Source organism: Lontra canadensis, unplaced genomic scaffold (genome assembly GCF_010015895.1).
Source record: "Lontra canadensis isolate GAN:19392208 unplaced genomic scaffold, GSC_riverotter_1.0 scaffold17, whole genome shotgun sequence".
NCBI lineage: Eukaryota > Metazoa > Chordata > Mammalia > Carnivora > Mustelidae > Lontra > Lontra canadensis.
In genome coordinates, this window is record NW_022631011.1 from 25,305,611 (window position 1) to 25,322,133 (window position 16,523).

The 16,523-nt window shown below is 36.1% G+C and overlaps 1 pseudogene; it reads left to right on the forward strand.

Moving 5' to 3' along the window:
- Positions 1 to 4,231: 4,231 nt before the first annotated feature.
- Positions 4,232 to 5,594, forward strand: LOC116868960 (annotated as a pseudogene).
- Positions 5,595 to 16,523: the final 10,929 nt, after the last annotated feature.

Sequence of the window (16,523 nt, forward strand, 5' to 3'; positions counted from 1 at the left end):
ATTTTTATTCCATAGGCAACTGATTTAGATTTAGGCTGCAAGATCCAGCACGGTTTCCATGGGCCCTGATTCCAACATCAATTCAGCTTTCAAAGTCTATAGAATTTTGGGGATCCATCCCTTTAAAGCAGCCCACTGGACGGTTGGCACGTGGTGGTGGTCTACCCATTAGTTTAGTTTTCCTAAGTTTTTTGGTGCTAATCAGCCTCAGATCCATGCATATATAGCTCCAGGTTGAGTTTTAAAGTTAGTAAATACCACTATAAAGTTACTTTCCTGAACTCCTTCTCTATAATTTCCCCATTACTTTCTGTTCCTTGGGATATCCTTTTTTCATCCTCTAGTCAGAAATTTGTGTCTCTAGTTATCCCCCCTTTACTGAACACTTCCAAGATTTCTTTGGGGCTAGGACAGAAGAGAATGGAGAAATAAAGGAATAAAATGGGAGATTTCTACACTTTGTATGTTAATGGTTTTCCTTCTGGTTCCTTAAGCCAGTGTTAGAAGGCTTCTGGAACTCTCTGTCTACACCACAGAACTTACTCCTTGGGAATTACTGGAGAAAAATAAAATGGTAAACTTGCTAACAATTCAATGGTACTTCAAATTCTGGTATTCTTCCCTTATCTATTTGCTGATTTTTACTTCTCAGCCTCTTCCAATAGAGATCAATGCATTTTGCAGTTGTGTAGCAGTTATCAGTGGGTAAGAGAAGGTAAAGGATCCATCTTACTCCGTCTTATCTGGAACTGGAACATAATATTGTATTTTCATTGTTCAGATCAGCAGTTTTGTTAATTGTGTAATGAGATACTCAACCAATGTTCGTAAGAATGCAAGGAAATTGGCACACTGGGATGTATAACTGAGAATGGTAACTGGCAAACGATTCTGAAATTATTTTTTTTAGTATGAATTGTGAGTCTTAAAGATGTTTATATGGTTGTTATTCACTGGTAAAAAAATCAAGTGAGATTTTTTCAAAAATTTAAAGATCGAATTGGCTTTATTCAACAATTCATGAATTGGGCAGCGTCTATCTAGCAAACAAGAAAAGAACTCCATGGTGCTGCAGAAAAGGAAAGGCTTTTGAAGGCAGAAAGGGACTGAAAAAAAGGAAATTAGTAAAGAATGTATTGTTTAAGGCAAGGCTGCCCTCTTAAGGGGAACTCAAGAAGTCTATCTATGTCCTCGTGCTGACTGGGAAATCGCAGTTTGGCTGGTTAAAGGTCACATGGCTGGAGAGGTTGAAACTGCAGTGAGGTTAGGTATAAAGTCTTGGTTGGCTAATGTGGGGTTAACATAAGTGACTCCATTTTAGACCTGTGGTTTTCTGTTTTAACACCTCCAGTATTACCCCTTATATTACTTCTATTATAATTGACATAAAGCATATCCTTATGTCCTTTCTCTTCTCCTTCTACTATGCCTTTTATATAAAGCTTAATAAGTTAGAGAGGTGTTATTTGCTTCTTTTCCGTGTAAAGATTAATTAAACTAACATTTACTTTCTGGTAGCCTTTATGTTCAAGGTTGTGATTACAAGACAATCTTGGCCACTGGTGCTATTCATCGCATCTGGGGATGAATCAGATAAAGTATATGTAAAATTACAAATTAGCTGTGCTTTCTCATAGACTGTCTCCATGATTCTAGGTTAAACGACTTGACCAAAATACGAAATTTTCACCACCCAGCCTTGAAAATATTTTTTTTCAGTAAGTCACACATGAGTTTTTATTATCATGGACAAATTGTTAGATAAGTATCACTTTAAGATAATTGGGCTTTTCTTCTACATATATGCAAATAGAGAAAAAAGGATTGATACTCTGATTTTATTCTTAGTTGCAATAGCTGAAAATTAAAAAGAAATCTACATAGAAATCTAGTTATGTTTTACATATAATGACAGGATGGCTTTTGTCTATTAGAACACAGACCAGTTATATGTATCTGTATTTGTTGTAAGTACTAACAAAGCAGACAAGAAAATAAAAACAAAGAAAAAAATTCTAGCACTATGATTGAAAAAAAATAGAGAGTTTTCTGAATTATTCATATGCTATTCCTTAGTATTAAAGTAAGGAATATTCAAGTGTAGGGTGATTGGGTTTTTTGTTGCTTTTGTGTTTTTTTAAAGTAACCCAAAAAATAAATATTTCTAAACTTAAATAAAATGAGTATGGATCAGATTAAAGCCAGGCTGTACATTTAAAATGAATTAATTCAGATTTTAATTATAATTTCAAATGTTTCTAATAAAAATTGAGGAACATTTCCATGGAAAAAAGTTGTACAGTATTATGAAACTAATCTAAATTAAAAAATATGGAGATGGCAGCAGATCCATGGAGAATATTACATTTTCAGGCCACAGGACTTTGTGACCACCTACTACTCCCAAGTTCATTGTTCACATCAGAAGGGATGGATACGATAAATTGTTTTAAGTTTTTTCTGTAACATAGATCATGGTTCTGTGGACCTTGGAGCCTTGTCCATCTAATCCACCTTGTCCGTAACATTGTATGTGTCAATAAAAGTATACAACTTGAAAAGCAATTTTATCTTTTTTTCTGTAAAAAGTATCTGTACATTCTATTTAATGATTTGTTTCTGGAACAGAGGTACTTCTTAGTTCCCCAAATTCAGAAATGAACACATAGGACTAGGTTGTCATCAATGTTAGTTGTTTCAACCATAAAAAAAGAAAAAAAAACAAATATGACCATCTTGCCCATAGAAAGCAGTGACCAAATTTGACTATAGTAAATTTTTTTTATTCCCCTTTCCTATTTAGTTGAATGGTATCTATTAAATAGACTTTTGAAACAAAAGAAACTGTATCCATAGCAGCTGATAAAGCAGTGAAGGAGTATTGGAATATTAATGAACGTGATTACAAAGAGAACAATCTTGTAAGACTGATTTAGATGGATTTCTATCTCTTGAATTTGAAATGTTAATTCACTGCCTTATAATTAATTACCTAAGGCCTACACAGTGAATAAAGGGTATTTCTTCCCTTATCTCTAGCCATCATTCCCTAACATACCAAATAAACTGAAACAGAAGTATGAATTAAATAGAATATTTTAAAGATATAAAATCTATCAAATATACAAAAGACCTTAGTCTTGCACACTCCATCTCTTTTTAAAAAATGCCTTAAGAAGTTAAGAAGACATAAACCTCCATGGTCATGCATTTAGGAATCTGATATATCTCAACTACATGTAAAAAACTGGCCTCTACTTTTCAACTATGTTTAAAAGGCTGAACAATGGGAAAATATTCTATTTAAAAATTTCATTGAAGCACTTATCTTTAGAAGCTGGGGTTTAATAAGAAAATTATGTTCTTCTGTAATTACTAGTCATTCCAAAAGGATTTTAACAGATTCGACATTTAAATAGCTTCTACAGTTTTAGATAAATGAATGAGTGAATTTGGCCACAGAACCCTCTACTAGTTGACAGAAAAAGAATAAAAAGAGAATCATGGATTTTCTGCAGATAAATATACTGCCTGCACTTTTATTACTTTGCTGTTTTTCTGAGTAAGATTAAGTATGATAAATTAGTCTAGAGTGGGAAAGGCCTCACAAAGATACTCAAGTTCTTATACAATATGAAACTATTTGCCCAATATATTATTGCTAAGTGTTGTTCCTTATCCAACTAGGTGTTAATAAACCAAAGCACAAAGAGTCACAGAGCTGGTGTTCAGTGTCAGACCACAGAGCTAGTGGCAGTTGCAACACCATAGTTGAAAAGGAACGGTCCCCAGTGCCTGGCAGCCTGATGGGTCCAAGACCTTACCACTCTTATCTCAATCACAGAAGAAAAAAGCTTCCAACACATAATTGGGATTTCTGGAGTTTTGGGAGACTTGAAAGATAGGTTAAAAAAAAAAAAATAGGGCCGCCTGAGTGGTTCATCCAGTTAAGCATCCAATGCTTGATTTCGGATCAGGTCATGATCTCAGGGTCATGAAAATGAGCCCCATTACTGGCTCTGTGTTGACCATGGAGCCTGCTTAAGATTCTCTCCCTCTCTCTCCGCCCCAACCCCCCTTCATGTGTACACACTCTCTCTCTCTCCTCTTAAAAAAAAAAAAAAAAAAAAGAAGTGCTGTTCAAAGTAAAATGAGAAACTGGAGCTACATTAAGCCAGAATCAATGGCTCACTTTTGTCTTAGAAATAAACGTTATTGGAGTGGCGGCTACCCGAGCTGCGCCCAGCAATGCGCTCCTTCCCGCTCCCCCACATCGGCCTCGGCCCTCTCACCGGCTGTAGAAAATGGTGAAAGAAACCACTTACTATGATGTTTTGGGGGTCAAACCCAATGCCACCCAAGAAGAACTGAAAAAGGCCTACAGGAAACTGGCCTTGAAGTACCACCCTGATAAGAATCCAAATGAAGGAGAGAAGTTTAAACAGATTTCTCAAGCTTATGAAGTACTCTCTGATGCAAAGAAAAGGGAATTATATGACAAAGGAGGTGAACAGGCAATTAAAGAAGGTGGAACTGGTGGTGGTTTTGGCTCCCCCATGGACATCTTTGATATGTTTTTTGGAGGAGGAGGAAGAATGCAGAGAGAAAGGAGAGGTAAAAATGTTGTGCATCAGCTCTCAGTAACCTTAGAAGATTTATATAATGGTGCAACAAGAAAACTAGCTCTGCAAAAGAATGTGATTTGTGATAAATGTGAAGGCCGAGGTGGTAAGAAAGGAGCAGTTGAGTGTTGTCCCAATTGCCGAGGTACTGGAATGCAAATAAGAATTCATCAGATAGGACCTGGAATGGTTCAGCAAGTTCAGTCTGTGTGCATGGAGTGCCAGGGCCATGGGGAACGGATCAGTCCTAAAGACAGATGTAAATCTGCAATAGAAGGAAGATAGTTCAAGAGAAGAAGATTCTAGAAGTTCATATTGACAAAGGCATGAAAGATGGCCAGAAGATAACATTCCATGGTGAAGGAGACCAAGAACCAGGACTGGAACCAGGAGATATTATCATTGTTTTAGATCAGAAGGACCATGCTGTTTTTACTCGGCGAGGAGAAGACCTTTTCATGTGTATGGACATACAGCTGATTGAAGCACTGTGCGGTTTCCAAAAGCCAATATCTTACTCTGGACAACCGAACCATTGTCATCACCTCTCATCCAGGTCAAATTGTCAAGCATGGAGATATCAAGTGTGTGCTAAATGAAGGCATGCCAATTTATCGTAGGCCATATGAGAAGGGTCGCCTCATCATCGAATTTAAGGTAAACTTTCCTGAGAATGGCTTTCTGTCTCCTGATAAACTCTCTTTGCTGGAAAAACTCCTACCTGAGAGGAAGGAAGTAGAAGAGACTGATGAAATGGGCCAGGTAGAACTGGTGGACTTTGATCCAAATCAGGAAAGACGGTGCCATTACAATGGGGAAGCATATGAGGATGATGAACATCATCCCAGGGATGGTGTTCAGTGTCAGACCTCTTAATGGGGCCAGTGAATAACACTGCTGGCATTTTATGTGCAGTAGTGAATGAGTGAAGGACTATAATCATAGCTCACAACTTGCTATTGTTTTTGTTTTAATATTCAACTATAGTAGTGTTTTAAAAGTTAAGTGAAGAATAAACTCAAATATAAAAGCTCTAAAAAAAAAGAAAAAAAAAGAAATAAACGTTATTTAGACCGATAAACTCATGAAATTTATTTTACTATAGAAAGTCACCCGTGGGTGCTTGTGTTACCTTCAGTAATTTATCTTGGATAGTTCTGGCCTCTTTACTTATGAAATGAAATTCAGATGCCTGTTGGCAGTTTGGCTCTAAATAGTCATTAATTCTCCATTCTAGTTGCATACCTCATAGTCTTCTACAGTTCTGAAGTTCCCATTAAAATTCCTTCTTCTTTGTCTCCTCCACTGTTGTTTGGCTTTCATGTAAGTCTGTGTAACTACTCTTTCTTCATTATGGTGGAGAGTAGCAGAAGGTAGAATATTTGAAAATAAAAATTAAAGAGAAAACATTTTATCATATATGTGGGTTCAATGAAGGTGGTTGGGATCAAATGAATTTCAGTTGACCTGAAGGCTTTAGATTTAGAAAACCATATGACTGGGCTATTTATTCTGTGTCTTGTACTTGCAAAAATTATTCAAGTATTTGCTCTTTCTTGATTGTGGAGTAACCTGGATTTGCTGCTTTACAAACTCAAGAAGCAAATGTTTAAAGTTTTGAAAAGTATTTCCAATTGTTTCTCGAGCTGCCACCTACCTCATTAGCCAAAATGTTTCCAATACTCTCTTTAGTTAATCCCACGGTTCTGGGCACTAGATCTGCCTCCCTGTCCCCACTTATAAACAACACAGGTCAGAAGCCTTTCAATGGTTCATTCACTCTCCTACAAGGGATGTTATCCTTTACCGAGTCTGTAATTCTTTGATCCAAATCTTGCCACAAATGACTATATGTATCTCTATAAAAGTAAAACCACATTCTGTGTGTGCTGACGGTGGCCATCAGGCCCTATGCCTAGATTCCAGGCCTTATATATTGCCACCTCAAAGGGTGGCCTTCTAATAGCTTATGAAGCAAGGCTGGTATCAGAAAATTCCCTTTGAACTCATCCACTACAAAGGGCTAAGAAGATTTTCTTTATAAATCTTCAAATACTAAGGATCTGATTACTTCCTCCTCACTAGGAGGTGAGGCTTGCAAATAACCCTCTGAAAAAAAAACGACCCAATATGCCTCTAGAAAAGGTTGTTTTCATTACTCAGGAAGATCCCAATGTGATTTTTTTAGCATACTTATTTCTAGAAAAATGAAAAAGAAAATATTTGTCAGGGTATCCTACATCATGAAGAAATTACTCTAACTGCATTGATTAGCGATCTAATAATTTACTTAGTTCCACTGTGAAATAATCCAAGCAAAATATTTTACTGTAATCAATATAATGGAGCCTAATCATTAAAGTGGCATTAAATATATTAACTTACAATTTATATTAACTTATTAATATATATTAAAGTGTAGTTACAATATGTATATAATATTCTGAAATTAGATGCCTAATACTTGATATAGGTACTCCACAACATTGCATATTACCCACTATATATTCACAATGAATTTTATATATTGGATGAAACGGGGTCTTGATATGATATGATATATTTTTAAAAATACTTTTAGAGTGTTTACTATGTGGCAGTCATTTAAGGAACAGTAAAACAATTCTTATTTTAAGTGTTTAGATGTTAGGGGATACAAAAGTGAACTAAACAGACAAAAATCCATGCCCTCATGGAGCTTAAATTATAGTATTTATACTTGAATGGTATCCTTTTAAAGTATATTCTGTGATCTCTTATATGATCCTGAATAACTCATAATTCCCTATTCATAAATGATGAGATTGTACGCCTCACTATGTAAGAGCATACTCTAAAGTGTAAGTCATAAGTAGTTTCCCATGGGTAGAATCTGAGATTTGATATCTTATTTACATTTCCGAACATCAGTTATAGAGGAAGAGCACAACTGTGCAACTCATTTCCAAGTATTTCATTAGTCATTTTGTTGTTGTTCCACATCTGACAAGAGAAGACAGTTTCAACTTCTTCTGAGGAAAGCTGAGGGGACTGAAATATGGAAATGCCACCAAGTAGGTGACTAAAGGTGTCAAATACACAGTGAAGACCATTTACCACCATTTTGAAACATTCTCATTAAGGTATGATAAAATCTCTTATAATCGTTAACGTTTTTCATAAGTAGATTATAGCAATTTCTTTAAAATGTTTGATAGACAAATATATTGGTGAATGAATTAAGTGAAGGGGATCTTGGGATCAAAAGTGCATATTCCAATTAAAGCAACTGATACCCTCTTCTTCAGTCCACTGAGACATAGTAAAATAATTTTCATTTAAAGGAAATTTAGCTAGTTCCACCTTATTCCTTATGCTGTTTGTTAGAGATCTGTCTTCAACCTTCTGACTAAATAAAAATGCAGAAGAAATAATTTATTTTAACAAGTTCCCAAACACATTTTGTTTGAGCTGTGGTTCTTATAACAGCATTAAGATCCAAGGAAATAAAACTCAAGTGTGTGGCCTTTCAGTATTATTTGTTTCCGGAATGATGGATATTTATATTTGAAAGGTTCTGTACTAGAGATAAATCAGCATATTTATATAATCTTTAAAAAAGGATAACTGGGGTCAATGTTAAGGAGCTTTAAAAATCACTGTGAGAAAAAATATCTGGAACTTGAAATCCAGGAAAAGATCACTGGGTATTCTCTCGGTGCTGGGCTTGTACTTTAAGTCAGCTTCACAATGGCTAGGATATTTCACAACTCCATTGGAGCAAAGGTTAATTTGAAGATTTTTGTCTGGTAGAGATGCAAATAATTTTATTACGGTAGAAGAGATAAATCCCCAAATTATAGTTTGTTGTAACCAGTTTTCTGTCAAACTCTCCTATCTTATTTTAATATTTCATTGCTAATCTGCCTATGAGCACCCACCTTCAAAGCTTTTTTAGGCCAGTTTTACCATCTTCTGCTTTTTCTTTAATGTAATGAGTTTAACACAATCTTGGACATATAATCATGTTATAATATTTATATAAAAATTATGATTTTTAGTCTTTTAAAAAAGTACCCTTTAACAATGTTTAGACTCTGGGGCACCTGGGTGGTTAAGCAGGTTAAGCCTCTGCCTTTGGCTCAGGTCATGAACCCAGGGTTCTGGGATCGAGCCCCAAGTCAGGCTCTCTGTTCAACAGGAAACCTGCCTCTCCTCCCCCTCTGCTTAACACTCCCCCTGCCCTGCTTGTTTTCCCTCTCTCTCTCTTTCTCTCTGTCAAATAAATAAATAAATAATCTTAAAAAAAAAAAAACAAAAACAATAGTTAGACCCTTTTTACTTACTGCCTTTCTCTTTATTTTAATAGTTCTTATAATCCCCTTTTTAAGGGGCTCTAAATGGATGGAATGGCAAAATTTAATGAATTCCTAGTCCTGCCACTGGTAGAATTTGAGACTTAATTCTCAAATTTTAGAACATCAGTTGCAGAGGATAAACCTGAGTATTCACTGGGTAGTAAGGCTTTATTTCCTCAGCAGCATATATATATGGAACAATTCAAAATATATTGGCATAGCCCCCCACAAGTAATTTCCACAGTTAGGAATCAGTCTTTATTTGTATGTTACTTTCTTCACAGAGCATACTCTGATTCTTCCAGCTTGAAGCATCTCTTGCTTGCATAACTATAATTGTACTTTAAATATTTTTATAGATATTTTAATATATACCTATATATGTTTATATATTGCATATATCTTATATCCCTGATTTTTTGTGTGTTTACCCCTATCTGCTCAATTACAGATAGGAAGCACTGGAAACACGTAGTTCTAACATGAGTGTACTTCTCAGAGAGAGTGAACTTGGGGTCTTCTATTATCTCTGTATCTCTTTGTATAAATTAATGTAAACACTGGGAAGATAAAAGGCAATAGCAATAATGATTATCTTTCTGAGATATAATGAATATGTCACTTTCATAATCGTTGGAAAAGAGAACATTTTTTGTTTTGGATTAAAACAAAACTTCAAAGATCCCTTTTCACATAAGGCAAACTCTGAGCTTCTTAGAGGTCATAAAATGCTCACCACCATCTGGTTCCAACTACATGTTTAGATTCTACTCTCATCTTTTTTTCCCAATAAATCCTATTCTACAGCTACACTGGAATTTTGTGGTTTCCTGAGCATGTCAGATACTTTCATACCTTTGTGACTTGAATCATATTGTCCTCTTAGCCTGAAAACATTTCTCACCATTTTCACTTGAAAAAAAAAAAAAAAATCACCATGAAAGTCAAAGCCAAACTAAAATGTGGGCATCTTTGTGAAGCTATTTTCTGCTCTCAACTTAAAAAACAGAGCACAGCCTATACATGAATTGTGCACTTTTTAACAACCATACAGTTACTCCAGAGTAAGAAGTGTCTTACTTCTTTGTATCCTCTGGAATTAAAGTAATAAAAAATAATAACAACAATAATAATGATAAATGAATAATTGGATGAAAGTAAAGCATGCAGTGTACATTTTTACTAAGGACTGTCTACCTACTTATGGTCCACTATAGCCTGTACAATACTCTTCTGTCTACTTCCCACTCTGATCTATTATTGGGTTATGCATTCTACAGTGTAAATGATCACATACTTGCTTCTTCCTTCTTCATGTTTTCACACTTGTGCAGTCATTCACAGTTTTCTACCAAATCATTCTGTTTTCTAGTTAGTACTCGAGTTCCTCTATGAGAATTCTGTTTCTCTGAGGTCTTACACAATTTTCCACTTTCCTCTATCTTAAGAATAATCTTCTTCTATAGGACTCCCTCTCCCAGATGTCCTTTGCCTGATTGCGGAATGCATAGTATCCTGGGCATAAGGATATCTTTAAGAGCTGATTCAGTCATACTTTCCTCCCGCTCAATTTCCCAGTCACATATATCTAATTTATTAAACTTCCTTCTGTGTAAGGGCAATGATTCTCAATGGCCAAGGGAGCTAACCTTACCTACTACCTCCCAAATACAATACGTATTCTGACACATCTTTTTCCCTTCTCCTGGGAAAAACAACTATTAGAATTCTAGCAACTATTAAAAAATTAATATGAGAAGAGGTATAGTACTTGGGGGAGAAACAAATGCCTGTTTAGGATAATAGAAAGAAAAACAAATAAGTACATTGAAACTGGATGGGGCCACTTACCAGGCACAGAAAGGTTGAGATTGGATCTACAAGGTTTTTTGGTTGTTTTTTTATTTTTTCAACTTAATCAGATTACAATTAGAGAATATTGAAGCCAAGTTACAATTGTTAGGGTTAAAGGTAAGGAAATAGGAATAGGGAAAACTCTAAGAATTTTTGCTTTTCCAAATGCTAAAAGTAATAAATAGAATTAATAAAGCATCTGCTATTTAAAAAGAGTTTTATGTACATTATATTTTCTTGTTACAACTAGCATGGAAGGTATGATTTTTACTGTACAGGTAAGTAAACTGACCTTTAAGAAAAGAAGTCTCCAAGGTCACAGAGAAAGGAAAAGACAGATCCATGATGTAGACCTAGGTCCATTTCTGCTCTTCTTCTTTCACTTTATGTTTTCCACAGCACAGCTAAATTCATGCTAAGATTGATGGCGTCCCTAGCCTCTAGGCATGCTGAGTTTAGTCTGGGTCATAGACGTAACAAGAAGAGGAAGTGGAGTCTGTGTATTTAGACAGCTACTAATCAAGTTGCCTCAAACATTTTGGTGAGAATGAGTGGTTAATTAGCCAAAATTAACTGAGGAGGGATAGGAGAAATACTCAAGTCAGATGACTAATTTAAGCCATAAACACAGACATCTCTGACCTTTTCCATGGCTAATTAATATTTCATATCCGTAGCCACTGATGAATTTCCTTGGCTTGTTACTTGGTTTGCTTTAAAGTGTTTCAAAGATCATTGCCAACGATTCTTCCCATACATGAATAGTTAACACTTAATGACTTTTGTGCTAGGCCAGGGACTGGGCCTGCGCTTACATGCATTATCTCATTTAATGCTCATCAAGACTTATAAGTTGGAAAATATTATTATTCCTACCTTGTTTATTCTACGAAGGAGGCTCAGAGGTGGTGACCTGTCCAAGACTTTACAGACAAAACGATACTGATGGAACACTATTGATTCCTAGCACCAGTGGGTTAAACCACACACATTTCAAACATCAGGATGATGTCATCTCATTTGAAAAGAAATGTCAGCTATAAAGCAAATGCTTTGAAACCACCATCCTATGAGAAAAATAAGAACATGATGGAGAATAGTTCAGTAGAAATTATATGCTTAGAAGGCATTGCTTTTGGTGGATTTTTTTATAACACTAAGAAAGCTAAAAGTAGTAGGAACCTGTAGCTAGTTAAGTAGAGGCATGTTTACATTAAACCAAATCATGAAAATAGTATAATTTACAAAATATTGTATATACTCTGATCAGCTACACACTGATCAGTCTTTCAGTGTGATTGGGCCAATTTTACAGTTCTTGGCAGGGACAGGGGCTGTATCCATGGCAACAGGTACTATAAATGAGAGGCACTGTTATGAACTCTCCAGGCTTATAGATTTCATTCACCCAGGTTAACAAAAACAGGCTTCCTCACATTTAAACAAATAAATAACCATAAGCCTTTACATTAATATGAAGAATGGTTCAATATCTTAAAGTGTTTTTGTTTGCTTGTTTTATATGTAAAAAAAGGTATATATAAATTTTTTTAGGATTTTTGAGTAAAAGTGTTTTTTCTTTATAATCAAATTCACCTCATTCTACCTCAAATTTAGTTCGATTAATTTCAGATATGCACGATTGTGTTTGACTTTTGAAATAATAAAGTGGATTCAATTTCTGACATCAGTTATTTTCACTGGTTTCTTATGAGATTAAAAATACACCACAAAAATGTCATTTAAGTTCTACTGCCAATTAGCCTTTGTACTCACTTATAAACCCAAATTAGAATACTTTTTTCAACTTTAATAGTCTTGTTTTGAAAATCACATTTCTCAAATGATAATTTAGTTCTTGAAAAGTTATACATTATGATGCCAGTAATACATGTTGGTTTTCCCTTTCTACTTTTTGGATGCCATCCACTTATGAGCAGATAAATAGGGGCACACAAGGTCTTGGGACCCTTGAATATGCTGGGTTCCTCCCCCACACCTTGTGGGAGATAAACTTACCAGCTTATCAGCCATATACTTGAGAATTCTATGATGTCAGAAATCCCCTTGCAACACCTCCATGAATTCTTATACTGTGCTAACTACCTGGCTTATCTCTCTCTAGCCATTATTTTTCTTTCCAACATTCTGGATAGGGAAGGGGATGGGGAAAGATTGAAGAGAGAAAGGGGAAGCCATGTCTTTACATCTATGTAATTATTATTTCTATGCAAGAGCAAAATAGCATTTAAAATTTTTACCTGTAAAGCCACAGCATGTACAGCTTTTTAATATTATTCTTCTCATTTTTGTATATTTTTTGTTTACTATGATGAGAAATTCCTTAATATCACTTTGACTATGACTTATTTATTTATTTATTTAAAATTTATTTTTATTTATTTGACAGACAGAGATCACAAGTAGGCAGAGAGGCAGGCAGAGAGAGAGGAGGGGAAGGAGGCTCCCTGACAAGCAGAAAGCCTGATGCGGGACTCGATCCCAGGACCCTGGGATCATGACCTGAGCTGAAGGCAGAGGCTTTAACCCACTGAGCCACCCATGCACCCGACTATGACTTTTTTAAATGAGAATTTCAGAGGAAGGAATGCAGAAATGAGGGAAGGAGGCAGGAAGAGGAGAATGGAAACTCTTGAGCAATAACAAAACTTTATTGCACACATCCCATGTTCAAGCCTCCTAAACCAGGAAAAGTGGGAGGGTTCTACAAATTAGCAGAGGCAGGGAGGCTGAGTAAAGACAGTAGTCATAGGCCAGTTTCCCTGGTTATCTTGTGGCCATGGTAGACCTAAGGCCATCAGAGAGTATGGGAATCTGGGTGACAGCAAATAGTTTCAGCAGTGATTCAAGGAGGCCAGCATTGAAGAGAAGATTATTAACCTGACAAAGGCTTCCTTTGTTAACCATTCACATTTTCCTATCATTTTGCAATAATTCCTTTTCCATTTGGCAAGGCCATGGGTATCCTTGTTTTAAGTATGGGTTGATAGGTTGGAAATGATGAATAGAGAACAGCTGTATTAGTTAACAAACTTCAGGTTAACTAAAAATCTTAAGCAAAGCTGGGGATTGAAATAAAGCTCAGGAGAGAAATGACCAAAACATGAAGGTGTAGGGTGCATAAGGGATGGGCAGAGACACCTGCAGGGAGATGGATCTGTACCTGAAGCTCCACTCTGGGCAAGGGTTTAACAGGTGGGGCTGAGGGGACAGGTTCCAGTTCACAGTTTGTATGCCAAATTCTACCCACTCCCCTAGTACCCTAGGACTAGAACAGTGCAGCCCCCAAACAGCCCATTCCATGAATTTTATGAGATCCTGACTTCTAAGTGCTTTCAATGTTCTAAGGAGGCCTTACCAGACTCCTCAACATCTTAATCTATACAACAACCTTGCAAGTTACACACTACTGAGCACATTTAATGAGAGAAGAAACTGGGGTCCCAGGGAGGTCCAGTATGAGCCACGGCTGATACAAGTCCAAGGCGGACACTTTACCCGTCTTGTATAGCCTCTGAACAATGCTGTTGGTGCATCTAAAGTTGGAGGCAAGGACTCATTGATGCATTCTTATCTTAAAAAGGAATTCATTTTCAATGAAAAAGACATTCTATGAACATATTTATTCACCTTATGTTGATTCTATAAAACATATACATACTACTGACTTAAAAGAAAATACAAGCTACTCATCCCCACACATGCTACTTTCTTCATTACACCTGTTGAAATAACTATATGTAAACATATATAATTAAATTAAAAATTAAAAATTCATGCCAGATACAAGTTGATACTAAATGTCAAATAGGAGATACCTATTGGCATAAATATAATCATATATGCTATCTTGAGATAATAATGTTTTACATTGAAAGAGGTGTGTGTGTGCATACGTAAAACTGCAGCAGATTCTGGGGTGTGAGAAGATCTCACTGATAATTGAGAAAAAGCTTAAAACTAGGTAACTGTATCTACAGTATTCAAAATATGATAAAACAAATGATCATCACATTTTATACTTTAAGCATTTTATAGTGTCAATTACACTTCAATAAAGCTGAAGACTATAGTAAAATTGAACAGTGATATAACTTGAAGAAAATGGGTATTAGCAAAGTAAAAAATAGTCAAGAAATCCCAAAGACTTAAACTTTGAACTAGGCTGTTATTTGCCTGTTTATTTTAGCAATAGAGAGCTCATGAGAGTTAAAAACAAAATAGTTTTTGTATTTTCTGCCTGTCTCCCCCCACCTTTACCCCTAGCACAGTGACTGACATAAAAGACGCACAATAGTGCTTAATGAGTAAGTAACTGATTGCTGTAAACTAAGTGATTTAGATTTATCAACCTAAGGTTGAAGATAGGTTCTGTCAGACTTCAACTCCAGATACATGCCCAGAGACAAAAGATGGCTGTCAGAGGAGAAATATCATTAGTGCTTTATCAATATATTCAGTGATGGCCAGGATATATTTGAAGTTTTCAAACATCTGAAATATCAGAGAATGGAGGAGAATACTAATATGTAAATATGTATGTTTGCAGAAGGCAAAATATGTATGTTTGCAGAAGGCAAAGAAGGTAAAGAAGTTTTCATACCATTAGGTATTTAAACTATTCCAAACAGTAAGATTAATATTAGGAGGAAGACTTCAGTCAACGTTAGTGTAGAGAAAAATGGTTAATAGCCTTTTTAACTTTTTTGAACCAAACATGAAAAAAAAGCAGAATTATCATTTTTTTCCCACAGAGTAATTATTTTAAAGCTAAAAAGTTGTTTCAGACTCTATCAGCATTGTCATCTTATTCCCTTGCCAAACTCAGAGCTGTTACCTGGGCAAATTCTTATTGGCCTCAGGGTCCTCTCTCAAACATATATGCTAATCCTCCATTTTCAGATGGCATTAGCTTTCAGCTAAGTCTTTATTTCTGATGAAATGGTTCTCTCACTGCTGTGGAAAGAGAAACACGAAAAAAGCTACTGAGGGCATTGAGTGGCTTGCTGCTCTCTGGTGTTTTCTTAATCCACTAATGTCTGTAGCTCTCCTTTTTTTTTTTTTTTTTAAGATTTTATTTATTTATTTGGGAGAGAGAAGAGTATGAGAGAGAGAGAGAGAGAATATAAATAGGGGGAGGGGCAGAGGCAGAGGAAGAAGCAGGCTCCTGGCTGAGCAGAGAGCCTAATGCAGGGCTGGATCCCAGGATCCTGAGATCATGACCTCAGCCAAAGGCAGATGCTTAACCAACTGAGCCACCCAGATGCCCCTGATGCTTTCCTTTCCATGGAAAAAGAATGTCAGTGAGAAACAAAACCCACAAGTTGTCTAACTTTCTTTTACAACGTTTGAGATTTCCAGGTAAACAGTGTCTGGGAAGCAAGCAACATTGTGTTCCTTATCTGTGGATTTGCGGGCCGCTGATGGTCTAAAGGGCTCAGGCATTCCTGGAAATATGGCCCCATAGCGCAGTCAATCTATCCAATATAACAATTCTTCACAGCCCCAGGGAGAGTATTGGGCGTTTCTGGTGAAAGTTACAATTTCTTTCACTGAGTGCAGTGGGGTGCACTATAGTTTTCACTATAGTTTTCACAAATGAAGGAGCAGCAGAACGTAAAGAGGGAACTCCCGGTTCTAGTCACTAATCCCATCACAGGTGGCAGCCTGCTTTCTTGAGAGTGTGGCA